This window comes from Hyla sarda, unplaced genomic scaffold, assembly GCF_029499605.1.
Source record: "Hyla sarda isolate aHylSar1 unplaced genomic scaffold, aHylSar1.hap1 scaffold_659, whole genome shotgun sequence".
NCBI lineage: Eukaryota > Metazoa > Chordata > Amphibia > Anura > Hylidae > Hyla > Hyla sarda.
Window position 1 is genome coordinate 17,227 of NW_026610674.1, and position 12,863 is coordinate 30,089.

The 12,863-nt window shown below is 46.4% G+C and overlaps 6 non-coding genes across 6 annotated transcripts; all 6 read left to right on the plus strand.

Moving 5' to 3' along the window:
- Positions 1–683: 683 nt before the first annotated feature.
- Positions 684–874, plus strand: LOC130342819 (U2 spliceosomal RNA). The gene has a single exon (XR_008882296.1). It is a non-coding gene; the product is annotated as a U2 spliceosomal RNA (small nuclear RNA).
- A 2,093-nt stretch (positions 875–2,967) lies between these two features.
- Positions 2,968–3,158, plus strand: LOC130342822 (U2 spliceosomal RNA). Its single transcript, XR_008882299.1, has one exon. It is a non-coding gene; the product is annotated as a U2 spliceosomal RNA (small nuclear RNA).
- Positions 3,159–5,253: 2,095 nt separating this feature from the next.
- On the plus strand, positions 5,254–5,444 carry LOC130342823 (U2 spliceosomal RNA). The gene has a single exon (XR_008882300.1). It is a non-coding gene; the product is annotated as a U2 spliceosomal RNA (small nuclear RNA).
- A 2,081-nt stretch (positions 5,445–7,525) lies between these two features.
- On the plus strand, positions 7,526–7,716 carry LOC130342824 (U2 spliceosomal RNA). Its single transcript, XR_008882301.1, has one exon. It is a non-coding gene; the product is annotated as a U2 spliceosomal RNA (small nuclear RNA).
- A 2,089-nt stretch (positions 7,717–9,805) lies between these two features.
- Positions 9,806–9,996, plus strand: LOC130342826 (U2 spliceosomal RNA). The gene has a single exon (XR_008882302.1). It is a non-coding gene; the product is annotated as a U2 spliceosomal RNA (small nuclear RNA).
- Positions 9,997–12,095: 2,099 nt separating this feature from the next.
- Positions 12,096–12,286, plus strand: LOC130342827 (U2 spliceosomal RNA). Its single transcript, XR_008882303.1, has one exon. It is a non-coding gene; the product is annotated as a U2 spliceosomal RNA (small nuclear RNA).
- Positions 12,287–12,863: the final 577 nt, after the last annotated feature.

Here is a 12,863-nt window from a genome sequence, read left to right on the forward strand (position 1 = left end):
TGGCCTTCATAGAAGCAACAGGAGATTGTTGCATCCATCTAGAACCCTCAGAACTACAGTGCTATGATGTCACTCACTTCCACAGGCCTTGCAGAGTGTAAACAACAACAACCCAGCTTTGTCGTGTATGTAACCATAGGGATTGTGATGTCACCTAGAACCTTCACAGCAGCGACAGCTTTATGAGGAGCATCAGCACTGCTCTGCCTGAGCAGAACCATCACCGCCATAGGTTGTCAAATAACCCGGATTTAACCCACACAGGTAAGTCCAATGGGGTGCAGGCATGTCCTCTATGCTTACAGCTTCCCGTGGGTGTTGGTTTGATACCGTTTGGGGACAGCCAAGGAGGCATCTGCAGGCAACAAAGGTAGGTGTGTGCTTGTGTGTGTGTTTCCTATGCAGATCCTAAGCCCAGTGTCACATGCAAGTAGGAGGAGTAAGAAGGGTTCCTGGCAAATCCGGGTTATGGATTGCATTTAAAAAGGCCCCGTGGGAGTGCAATGGGCCCCTGTCTTGCTGCTTAGCAATAATGGTATGGGTTTAGGTTCTGCTGTGTGTACTGGTGGTTGACTGCCCCCCAGCCCAGAGTGTGCATGGAAAATTGTCTGGCAGCCTCCCTGACAGCAAGCAGTGATAGTGCCCATGAAGGGGACCTTGTTGGGCCCGCCCCTTTCACGGTTATCGCTTCTCGGCCTTTTGGCTAAGATCAAGTGTAGTATCTGTTCTTATCAGTTTAATATCTGATACGTCCCCTATCTGGGGACCATATATTAAATGGATTTTTGAGAACGGGGGCCGATTTCGAAGCTTGCTTCCGTCGCCCTATGCATTGACCCGATATGGCAGTATCTTCGGGTACAGTGCACCACCCCCTTACAGGGTTAAAAAGAAAGATTCCTACTTTCATTGCTACCTGCTTGCTGGCTAGCCAGCTAGCCAGCCCTGTGGGCCTTGCTGCTGCTGCTGCTGCTGCTGCAGCCAAAAAACAAAAGGTGGTGCTGCTGCTGCTTCTGCTGCTTCTGCTTGTGTCTGGCCGCTGTTGGAGCGTCCAGGCACAGGACTTCTGCTGCTGCTGACTAAATGGCCTCCTTAATTGGATCATTTGAGTAGCCAGCACACCTGTGCAGGTAGGGCATGACATGATAGGCAGCTGCCTTGATAGCGGGTGGGTGCTGAATGTTCCTAATTGACAAAATAAGATTAATGCTTATGAAGAAATATAAAATCTCATCCCTTCCCCAATATCGCGCCACACCCCTACCCCTTAATTCCCTGGTTGAACTTGATGGACATATGTCTTTTTTCGACCGTACTAACTATGTAACTATGTAACATAACATGGGGGGGTCTCCTGGCTGTTCACACAGGTGTGTCATTGCTGTACATTGACCATGCATTGCTTCTGTGGTATTGCAAAGGCAAAGACAAATGCTTCCAGCCATCCATTGCACTAATGGATTGGTCATCAGCTGGCTGTCTATGTCCCGCATCAATATAGACCAAAGTACAGAGGGTTAGGCTATGCTATAGTGCACCTACCTGATGCATCAGAAGGTGCGAGGCCCTTGCTAAATTCTGTGCACAGACTTTGAGATCTATGCTTTAGACTGTATCTAAACCTGCTCCAACATGGACTGACATTCTGGCCTACTTTCAGCCGATGCGACTTGTCTGTCGCTGAACAGTCGCTTTTTATGTATTCAGCACCTATGTATAATGTTGTAAAAATGCTCTAGAAGCTAAAGTCGCAGAAATGTCACACATATTTGGCCTGCAACTTTCTGTGCGACAAATTCAGACAGGAAAAATCAGTATAAATCCTTAGAAAATTATCCCCCAGTGTCTCCATCTGCTGGCGGTATTGAATAAGCATTGCTGCACTGATGGGGTATGCATTAGACGAAAAAAAAGAAGAAAAAGAAGAATAATACGCCCAGAAAAGAGGCGAAAAGGAGAAAAACGTAAAAAAACGTGAAAAAAAAGTAAGAGGAAGAGAAGGGAAAAAAAGGTGGAAATGGGTTTAAAAGTGATTTCGGCGGAGAAATATATATATATATATATATATATATATATATATATATATATATATACGCGCACACACACACACATATATATAAACGTATTCTCCGTTGAGATATTGCAGCCGCTGCTGTGTCCAGGCCCAGGAGCCTTAGCACTGTGCTGTGATGTCACTCAATACCACTGACATCACTAGGTGTAAACAACATCTCTCCTTTGCTGTGTATGTGACTATGGAGCTGTTTGGTGATGTCGTCTATTATGGCCTTCATAGAAGCAACAGGAGATTGTTGCATCCATCTAGAACCCTCAGAACTACAGTGCTATGATGTCACTCACTTCCACAGGCCTTGCAGAGTGTAAACAACAACAACCCAGCTTTGTCGTGTATGTAACCATAGGGATTGTGATGTCACCTAGAACCTTCACAGCAGCGACAGCTTTATGAGGAGCATCAGCACTGCTCTGCCTGAGCAGAACCATCACCGCCATAGGTTGTCAAATAACCCGGATTTAACCCACACAGGTAAGTCCAATGGGGTGCAGGCATGTCCTCTATGCTTACAGCTTCCCGTGGGTGTTGGTTTGATACCGTTTGGGGACAGCCAAGGAGGCATCTGCAGGCAACAAAGGTAGGTGTGTGCTTGTGTGTGTGTTTCCTATGCAGATCCTAAGCCCAGTGTCACATGCAAGTAGGAGGAGTAAGAAGGGTTCCTGGCAAATCCGGGTTATGGATTGCATTTAAAAAGGCCCCGTGGGAGTGCAATGGGCCCCTGTCTTGCTGCTTAGCAATAATGGTATGGGTTTAGGTTCTGCTGTGTGTACTGGTGGTTGACTGCCCCCCAGCCCAGAGTGTGCATGGAAAATTGTCTGGCAGCCTCCCTGACAGCAAGCAGTGATAGTGCCCATGAAGGGGACCTTGTTGGGCCCGCCCCTTTCACGGTTATCGCTTCTCGGCCTTTTGGCTAAGATCAAGTGTAGTATCTGTTCTTATCAGTTTAATATCTGATACGTCCCCTATCTGGGGACCATATATTAAATGGATTTTTGAGAACGGGGGCCGATTTCGAAGCTTGCTTCCGTCGCCCTATGCATTGACCCGATATGGCAGTATCTTCGGGTACAGTGCACCACCCCCTTACAGGGTTAAAAAGAAAGATTCCTACTTTCATTGCTACCTGCTTGCTGGCTAGCCAGCTAGCCAGCCCTGTGGGCCTTGCTGCTGCTGCTGCTGCTGCTGCAGCCAAAAAACAAAAGGTGGTGCTGCTGCTGCTTCTGCTGCTTCTGCTTGTGTCTGGCCGCTGTTGGAGCGTCCAGGCACAGGACTTCTGCTGCTGCTGACTAAATGGCCTCCTTAATTGGATCATTTGAGTAGCCAGCACACCTGTGCAGGTAGGGCATGACATGATAGGCAGCTGCCTTGATAGCGGGTGGGTGCTGAATGTTCCTAATTGACAAAATAAGATTAATGCTTATGAAGAAATATAAAATCTCATCCCTTCCCCAATATCGCGCCACACCCCTACCCCTTAATTCCCTGGTTGAACTTGATGGACATATGTCTTTTTTCGACCGTACTAACTATGTAACTATGTAACATAACATGGGGGGGTCTCCTGGCTGTTCACACAGGTGTGTCATTGCTGTACATTGACCATGCACATTGCTTCTGTGGTATTGCAAAGGCAAAGACAAATGCTTCCAGCCATCCATTGCACTAATGGATTGGTCATCAGCTGGCTGTCTATGTCCCGCATCAATATAGACCAAAGTACAGAGGGTTAGGCTATGCTATAGTGCACCTACCTGATGCATCAGAAGGTGCGAGGCCCTTGCTAAATTCTGTGCACAGACTTTGAGATCTATGCTTTAGACTGTATCTAAACCTGCTCCAACATGGACTGACATTCTGGCCTACTTTCAGCCGATGCGACTTGTCTGTCGCTGAACAGTCGCTTTTTATGTATTCAGCACCTATGTATAATGTTGTAAAAATGCTCTAGAAGCTAAAGTCGCAGAAATGTCACACATATTTGGCCTGCAACTTTCTGTGCGACAAATTCAGACAGGAAAAATCAGTATAAATCCTTAGAAAATTATCCCCCAGTGTCTCCATCTGCTGGCGGTATTGAATAAGCATTGCTGCACTGATGGGGTATGCATTAGACGAAAAAAAAGAAGAAAAAGAAGAATAATACGCCCAGAAAAGAGGCGAAAAGGAGAAAAACGTAAAAAAACGTGAAAAAAAAGTAAGAGGAAGAGAAGGGAAAAAAAGGTGGAAATGGGTTTAAAAGTGATTTCGGCGGAGAAATATATATATATATATATATATATATATATATATATATATATATATATACGCGCACACACACACATATATATAAACGTATTCTCCGTTGAGATATTGCAGCCGCTGCTGTGTCCAGGCCCAGGAGCCTTAGCACTGTGCTGTGATGTCACTCAATACCACTGACATCACTAGGTGTAAACAACATCTCTCCTTTGCTGTGTATGTGACTATGGAGCTGTTTGGTGATGTCGTCTATTATGGCCTTCATAGAAGCAACAGGAGATTGTTGCATCCATCTAGAACCCTCAGAACTACAGTGCTATGATGTCACTCACTTCCACAGGCCTTGCAGAGTGTAAACAACAACAACCCAGCTTTGTCGTGTATGTAACCATAGGGATTGTGATGTCACCTAGAACCTTCACAGCAGCGACAGCTTTATGAGGAGCATCAGCACTGCTCTGCCTGAGCAGAACCATCACCGCCATAGGTTGTCAAATAACCCGGATTTAACCCACACAGGTAAGTCCAATGGGGTGCAGGCATGTCCTCTATGCTTACAGCTTCCCGTGGGTGTTGGTTTGATACCGTTTGGGGACAGCCAAGGAGGCATCTGCAGGCAACAAAGGTAGGTGTGTGCTTGTGTGTGTGTTTCCTATGCAGATCCTAAGCCCAGTGTCACATGCAAGTAGGAGGAGTAAGAAGGGTTCCTGGCAAATCCGGGTTATGGATTGCATTTAAAAAGGCCCCGTGGGAGTGCAATGGGCCCCTGTCTTGCTGCTTAGCAATAATGGTATGGGTTTAGGTTCTGCTGTGTGTACTGGTGGTTGACTGCCCCCCAGCCCAGAGTGTGCATGGAAAATTGTCTGGCAGCCTCCCTGACAGCAAGCAGTGATAGTGCCCATGAAGGGGACCTTGTTGGGCCCGCCCCTTTCACGGTTATCGCTTCTCGGCCTTTTGGCTAAGATCAAGTGTAGTATCTGTTCTTATCAGTTTAATATCTGATACGTCCCCTATCTGGGGACCATATATTAAATGGATTTTTGAGAACGGGGGCCGATTTCGAAGCTTGCTTCCGTCGCCCTATGCATTGACCCGATATGGCAGTATCTTCGGGTACAGTGCACCACCCCCTTACAGGGTTAAAAAGAAAGATTCCTACTTTCATTGCTACCTGCTTGCTGGCTAGCCAGCTAGCCAGCCCTGTGGGCCTTGCTGCTGCTGCTGCTGCTGCTGCAGCCAAAAAACAAAAGGTGGTGCTGCTGCTGCTTCTGCTGCTTCTGCTTGTGTCTGGCCGCTGTTGGAGCGTCCAGGCACAGGACTTCTGCTGCTGCTGACTAAATGGCCTCCTTAATTGGATCATTTGAGTAGCCAGCACACCTGTGCAGGTAGGGCATGACATGATAGGCAGCTGCCTTGATAGCGGGTGGGTGCTGAATGTTCCTAATTGACAAAATAAGATTAATGCTTATGAAGAAATATAAAATCTCATCCCTTCCCCAATATCGCGCCACACCCCTACCCCTTAATTCCCTGGTTGAACTTGATGGACATATGTCTTTTTTCGACCGTACTAACTATGTAACTATGTAACATAACATGGGGGGGTCTCCTGGCTGTTCACACAGGTGTGTCATTGCTGTACATTGACCATGCATTGCTTCTGTGGTATTGCAAAGGCAAAGACAAATGCTTCCAGCCATCCATTGCACTAATGGATTGGTCATCAGCTGGCTGTCTATGTCCCGCATCAATATAGACCAAAGTACAGAGGGTTAGGCTATGCTATAGTGCACCTACCTGATGCATCAGAAGGTGCGAGGCCCTTGCTAAATTCTGTGCACAGACTTTGAGATCTATGCTTTAGACTGTATCTAAACCTGCTCCAACATGGACTGACATTCTGGCCTACTTTCAGCCGATGCGACTTGTCTGTCGCTGAACAGTCGCTTTTTATGTATGCAGCACCTATGTATAATGTTGTAAAAATGCTCTAGAAGCTAAAGTCGCAGAAATGTCACACATATTTGGCCTGCAACTTTCTGTGCGACAAATTCAGACAGGAAAAATCAGTATAAATCCTTAGAAAATTATCCCCCAGTGTCTCCATCTGCTGGCGGTATTGAATAAGCATTGCTGCACTGATGGGGTATGCATTAGACGAAAAAAAAGAAGAAAAAGAAGAATAATACGCCCAGAAAAGAGGCGAAAAGGAGAAAAACGTAAAAAAACGTGAAAAAAAAGTAAGAGGAAGAGAAGGGAAAAAAAGGTGGAAATGGGTTTAAAAGTGATTTCGGCGGAGAAATATATATATATATATATATATATATATATATATATACGCGCACACACACACATATATATAAACGTATTCTCCGTTGAGATATTGCAGCCGCTGCTGTGTCCAGGCCCAGGAGCCTTAGCACTGTGCTGTGATGTCACTCAATACCACTGACATCACTAGGTGTAAACAACATCTCTCCTTTGCTGTGTATGTGACTATGGAGCTGTTTGGTGATGTCGTCTATTATGGCCTTCATAGAAGCAACAGGAGATTGTTGCATCCATCTAGAACCCTCAGAACTACAGTGCTATGATGTCACTCACTTCCACAGGCCTTGCAGAGTGTAAACAACAACAACCCAGCTTTGTCGTGTATGTAACCATAGGGATTGTGATGTCACCTAGAACCTTCACAGCAGCGACAGCTTTATGAGGAGCATCAGCACTGCTCTGCCTGAGCAGAACCATCACCGCCATAGGTTGTGAAATAACCCGGATTTAACCCACACAGGTAAGTCCAATGGGGTGCAGGCATGTCCTCTATGCTTACAGCTTCCCGTGGGTGTTGGTTTGATACCGTTTGGGGACAGCCAAGGAGGCATCTGCAGGCAACAAAGGTAGGTGTGTGCTTGTGTGTGTGTTTCCTATGCAGATCCTAAGCCCAGTGTCACATGCAAGTAGGAGGAGTAAGAAGGGTTCCTGGCAAATCCGGGTTATGGATTGCATTTAAAAAGGCCCCGTGGGAGTGCAATGGGCCCCTGTCTTGCTGCTTAGCAATAATGGTATGGGTTTAGGTTCTGCTGTGTGTACTGGTGGTTGACTGCCCCCCAGCCCAGAGTGTGCATGGAAAATTGTCTGGCAGCCTCCCTGACAGCAAGCAGTGATAGTGCCCATGAAGGGGACCTTGTTGGGCCCGCCCCTTTCACGGTTATCGCTTCTCGGCCTTTTGGCTAAGATCAAGTGTAGTATCTGTTCTTATCAGTTTAATATCTGATACGTCCCCTATCTGGGGACCATATATTAAATGGATTTTTGAGAACGGGGGCCGATTTCGAAGCTTGCTTCCGTCGCCCTATGCATTGACCCGATATGGCAGTATCTTCGGGTACAGTGCACCACCCCCTTACAGGGTTAAAAAGAAAGATTCCTACTTTCATTGCTACCTGCTTGCTGGCTAGCCAGCTAGCCAGCCCTGTGGGCCTTGCTGCTGCTGCTGCTGCTGCTGCAGCCAAAAAACAAAAGGTGGTGCTGCTGCTGCTTCTGCTGCTTCTGCTTGTGTCTGGCCGCTGTTGGAGCGTCCAGGCACAGGACTTCTGCTGCTGCTGACTAAATGGCCTCCTTAATTGGATCATTTGAGTAGCCAGCACACCTGTGCAGGTAGGGCATGACATGATAGGCAGCTGCCTTGATAGCGGGTGGGTGCTGAATGTTCCTAATTGACAAAATAAGATTAATGCTTATGAAGAAATATAAAATCTCATCCCTTCCCCAATATCGCGCCACACCCCTACCCCTTAATTCCCTGGTTGAACTTGATGGACATATGTCTTTTTTCGACCGTACTAACTATGTAACTATGTAACATAACATGGGGGGGTCTCCTGGCTGTTCACACAGGTGTGTCATTGCTGTACATTGACCATGCATTGCTTCTGTGGTATTGCAAAGGCAAAGACAAATGCTTCCAGCCATCCATTGCACTAATGGATTGGTCATCAGCTGGCTGTCTATGTCCCGCATCAATATAGACCAAAGTACAGAGGGTTAGGCTATGCTATAGTGCACCTACCTGATGCATCAGAAGGTGCGAGGCCCTTGCTAAATTCTGTGCACAGACTTTGAGATCTATGCTTTAGACTGTATCTAAACCTGCTCCAACATGGACTGACATTCTGGCCTACTTTCAGCCGATGCGACTTGTCTGTCGCTGAACAGTCGCTTTTTATGTATTCAGCACCTATGTATAATGTTGTAAAAATGCTCTAGAAGCTAAAGTTGCAGAAATGTCACACATATTTGGCCTGCAACTTTCTGTGCGACAAATTCAGACAGGAAAAATCAGTATAAATCCTTAGAAAATTATCCCCCAGTGTCTCCATCTGCTGGCGGTATTGAATAAGCATTGCTGCACTGATGGGGTATGCATTAGACGAAAAAAAAGAAGAAAAAGAAGAATAATACGCCCAGAAAAGAGGCGAAAAGGAGAAAAACGTAAAAAAACGTGAAAAAAAAGTAAGAGGAAGAGAAGGGAAAAAAAGGTGGAAATGGGTTTAAAAGTGATTTCGGCGGAGAAATATATATATATATATATATATATATATATATATATATATATATACGCGCACACACACACATATATATAAACGTATTCTCCGTTGAGATATTGCAGCCGCTGCTGTGTCCAGGCCCAGGAGCCTTAGCACTGTGCTGTGATGTCACTCAATACCACTGACATCACTAGGTGTAAACAACATCTCTCCTTTGCTGTGTATGTGACTATGGAGCTGTTTGGTGATGTCGTCTATTATGGCCTTCATAGAAGCAACAGGAGATTGTTGCATCCATCTAGAACCCTCAGAACTACAGTGCTATGATGTCACTCACTTCCACAGGCCTTGCAGAGTGTAAACAACAACAACCCAGCTTTGTCGTGTATGTAACCATAGGGATTGTGATGTCACCTAGAACCTTCACAGCAGCGACAGCTTTATGAGGAGCATCAGCACTGCTCTGCCTGAGCAGAACCATCACCGCCATAGGTTGTGAAATAACCCGGATTTAACCCACACAGGTAAGTCCAATGGGGTGCAGGCATGTCCTCTATGCTTACAGCTTCCCGTGGGTGTTGGTTTGATACCGTTTGGGGACAGCCAAGGAGGCATCTGCAGGCAACAAAGGTAGGTGTGTGCTTGTGTGTGTGTTTCCTATGCAGATCCTAAGCCCAGTGTCACATGCAAGTAGGAGGAGTAAGAAGGCTTCCTGGCAAATCCGGGTTATGGATTGCATTTAAAAAGGCCCCGTGGGAGTGCAATGGGCCCCTGTCTTGCTGCTTAGCAATAATGGTATGGGTTTAGGTTCTGCTGTGTGTACTGGTGGTTGACTGCCCCCCAGCCCAGAGTGTGCATGGAAAATTGTCTGGCAGCCTCCCTGACAGCAAGCAGTGATAGTGCCCATGAAGGGGACCTTGTTGGGCCCGCCCCTTTCACGGTTATCGCTTCTCGGCCTTTTGGCTAAGATCAAGTGTAGTATCTGTTCTTATCAGTTTAATATCTGATACGTCCCCTATCTGGGGACCATATATTAAATGGATTTTTGAGAACGGGGGCCGATTTCGAAGCTTGCTTCCGTCGCCCTATGCATTGACCCGATATGGCAGTATCTTCGGGTACAGTGCACCACCCCCTTACAGGGTTAAAAAGAAAGATTCCTACTTTCATTGCTACCTGCTTGCTGGCTAGCCAGCTAGCCAGCCCTGTGGGCCTTGCTGCTGCTGCTGCTGCTGCTGCAGCCAAAAAACAAAAGGTGGTGCTGCTGCTGCTTCTGCTGCTTCTGCTTGTGTCTGGCCGCTGTTGGAGCGTCCAGGCACAGGACTTCTGCTGCTGCTGACTAAATGGCCTCCTTAATTGGATCATTTGAGTAGCCAGCACACCTGTGCAGGTAGGGCATGACATGATAGGCAGCTGCCTTGATAGCGGGTGGGTGCTGAATGTTCCTAATTGACAAAATAAGATTAATGCTTATGAAGAAATATAAAATCTCATCCCTTCCCCAATATCGCGCCACACCCCTACCCCTTAATTCCCTGGTTGAACTTGATGGACATATGTCTTTTTTCGACCGTACTAACTATGTAACTATGTAACATAACATGGGGGGGTCTCCTGGCTGTTCACACAGGTGTGTCATTGCTGTACATTGACCATGCATTGCTTCTGTGGTATTGCAAAGGCAAAGACAAATGCTTCCAGCCATCCATTGCACTAATGGATTGGTCATCAGCTGGCTGTCTATGTCCCGCATCAATATAGACCAAAGTACAGAGGGTTAGGCTATGCTATAGTGCACCTACCTGATGCATCAGAAGGTGCGAGGCCCTTGCTAAATTCTGTGCACAGACTTTGAGATCTATGCTTTAGACTGTATCTAAACCTGCTCCAACATGGACTGACATTCTGGCCTACTTTCAGCCGATGCGACTTGTCTGTCGCTGAACAGTCGCTTTTTATGTATTCAGCACCTATGTATAATGTTGTAAAAATGCTCTAGAAGCTAAAGTCGCAGAAATGTCACACATATTTGGCCTGCAACTTTCTGTGCGACAAATTCAGACAGGAAAAATCAGTATAAATCCTTAGAAAATTATCCCCCAGTGTCTCCATCTGCTGGCGGTATTGAATAAGCATTGCTGCACTGATGGGGTATGCATTAGACGAAAAAAAAGAAGAAAAAGAAGAATAATACGCCCAGAAAAGAGGCGAAAAGGAGAAAAACGTAAAAAAACGTGAAAAAAAAGTAAGAGGAAGAGAAGGGAAAAAAAGGTGGAAATGGGTTTAAAAGTGATTTCGGCGCGGAGAAATATATATATATATATATATATATATATATATATATATATATATATATATATACGCGCACACACACACATATATATAAACGTATTCTCCGTTGAGATATTGCAGCCGCTGCTGTGTCCAGGCCCAGGAGCCTTAGCACTGTGCTGTGATGTCACTCAATACCACTGACATCACTAGGTGTAAACAACATCTCTCCTTTGCTGTGTATGTGACTATGGAGCTGTTTGGTGATGTCGTCTATTATGGCCTTCATAGAAGCAACAGGAGATTGTTGCATCCATCTAGAACCCTCAGAACTACAGTGCTATGATGTCACTCACTTCCACAGGCCTTGCAGAGTGTAAACAACAACAACCCAGCTTTGTCGTGTATGTAACCATAGGGATTGTGATGTCACCTAGAACCTTCACAGCAGCGACAGCTTTATGAGGAGCATCAGCACTGCTCTGCCTGAGCAGAACCATCACCGCCATAGGTTGTCAAATAACCCGGATTTAACCCACACAGGTAAGTCCAATGGGGTGCAGGCATGTCCTCTATGCTTACAGCTTCCCGTGGGTGTTGGTTTGATACCGTTTGGGGACAGCCAAGGAGGCATCTGCAGGCAACAAAGGTAGGTGTGTGCTTGTGTGTGTGTTTCCTATGCAGATCCTAAGCCCAGTGTCACATGCAAGTAGGAGGAGTAAGAAGGGTTCCTGGCAAATCCGGGTTATGGATTGCATTTAAAAAGGCCCCGTGGGAGTGCAATGGGCCCCTGTCTTGCTGCTTAGCAATAATGGTTTGGGTTTAGGTTCTGCTGTGTGTACTGGTGGTTGACTGCCCCCCAGCCCAGAGTGTGCATGGAAAATTGTCTGGCAGCCTCCCTGACAGCAAGCAGTGATAGTGCCCATGAAGGGGACCTTGTTGGGCCCGCCCCTTTCACGGTTATCGCTTCTCGGCCTTTTGGCTAAGATCAAGTGTAGTATCTGTTCTTATCAGTTTAATATCTGATACGTCCCCTATCTGGGGACCATATATTAAATGGATTTTTGAGAACGGGGGCCGATTTCGAAGCTTGCTTCCGTCGCCCTATGCATTGACCCGATATGGCAGTATCTTCGGGTACAGTGCACCACCCCCTTACAGGGTTAAAAAGAAAGATTCCTACTTTCATTGCTACCTGCTTGCTGGCTAGCCAGCTAGCCAGCCCTGTGGGCCTTGCTGCTGCTGCTGCTGCTGCTGCTGCTGCAGCCAAAAAACAAAAGGTGGTGCTGCTGCTGCTTCTGCTGCTTCTGCTTGTGTCTGGCCGCTGTTGGAGCGTCCAGGCACAGGACTTCTGCTGCTGCTGACTAAATGGCCTCCTTAATTGGATCATTTGAGTAGCCAGCACACCTGTGCAGGTAGGGCATGACATGATAGGCAGCTGCCTTGATAGCGGGTGGGTGCTGAATGTTCCTAATTGACAAAATAAGATTAATGCTTATGAAGAAATATAAAATCTCATCCCTTCCCCAATATCGCGCCACACCCCTACCCCTTAATTCCCTGGTTGAACTTGATGGACATATGTCTTTTTTCGACCGTACTAACTATGTAACTATGTAACATAACATGGGGGGGTCTCCTGGCTGTTCACACAGGTGTGTCATTGCTGTACATTGACCATGCATTGCTTCTGTGGTATTGCAAAGGCAAAGACAAATGCTTCCAGCCAT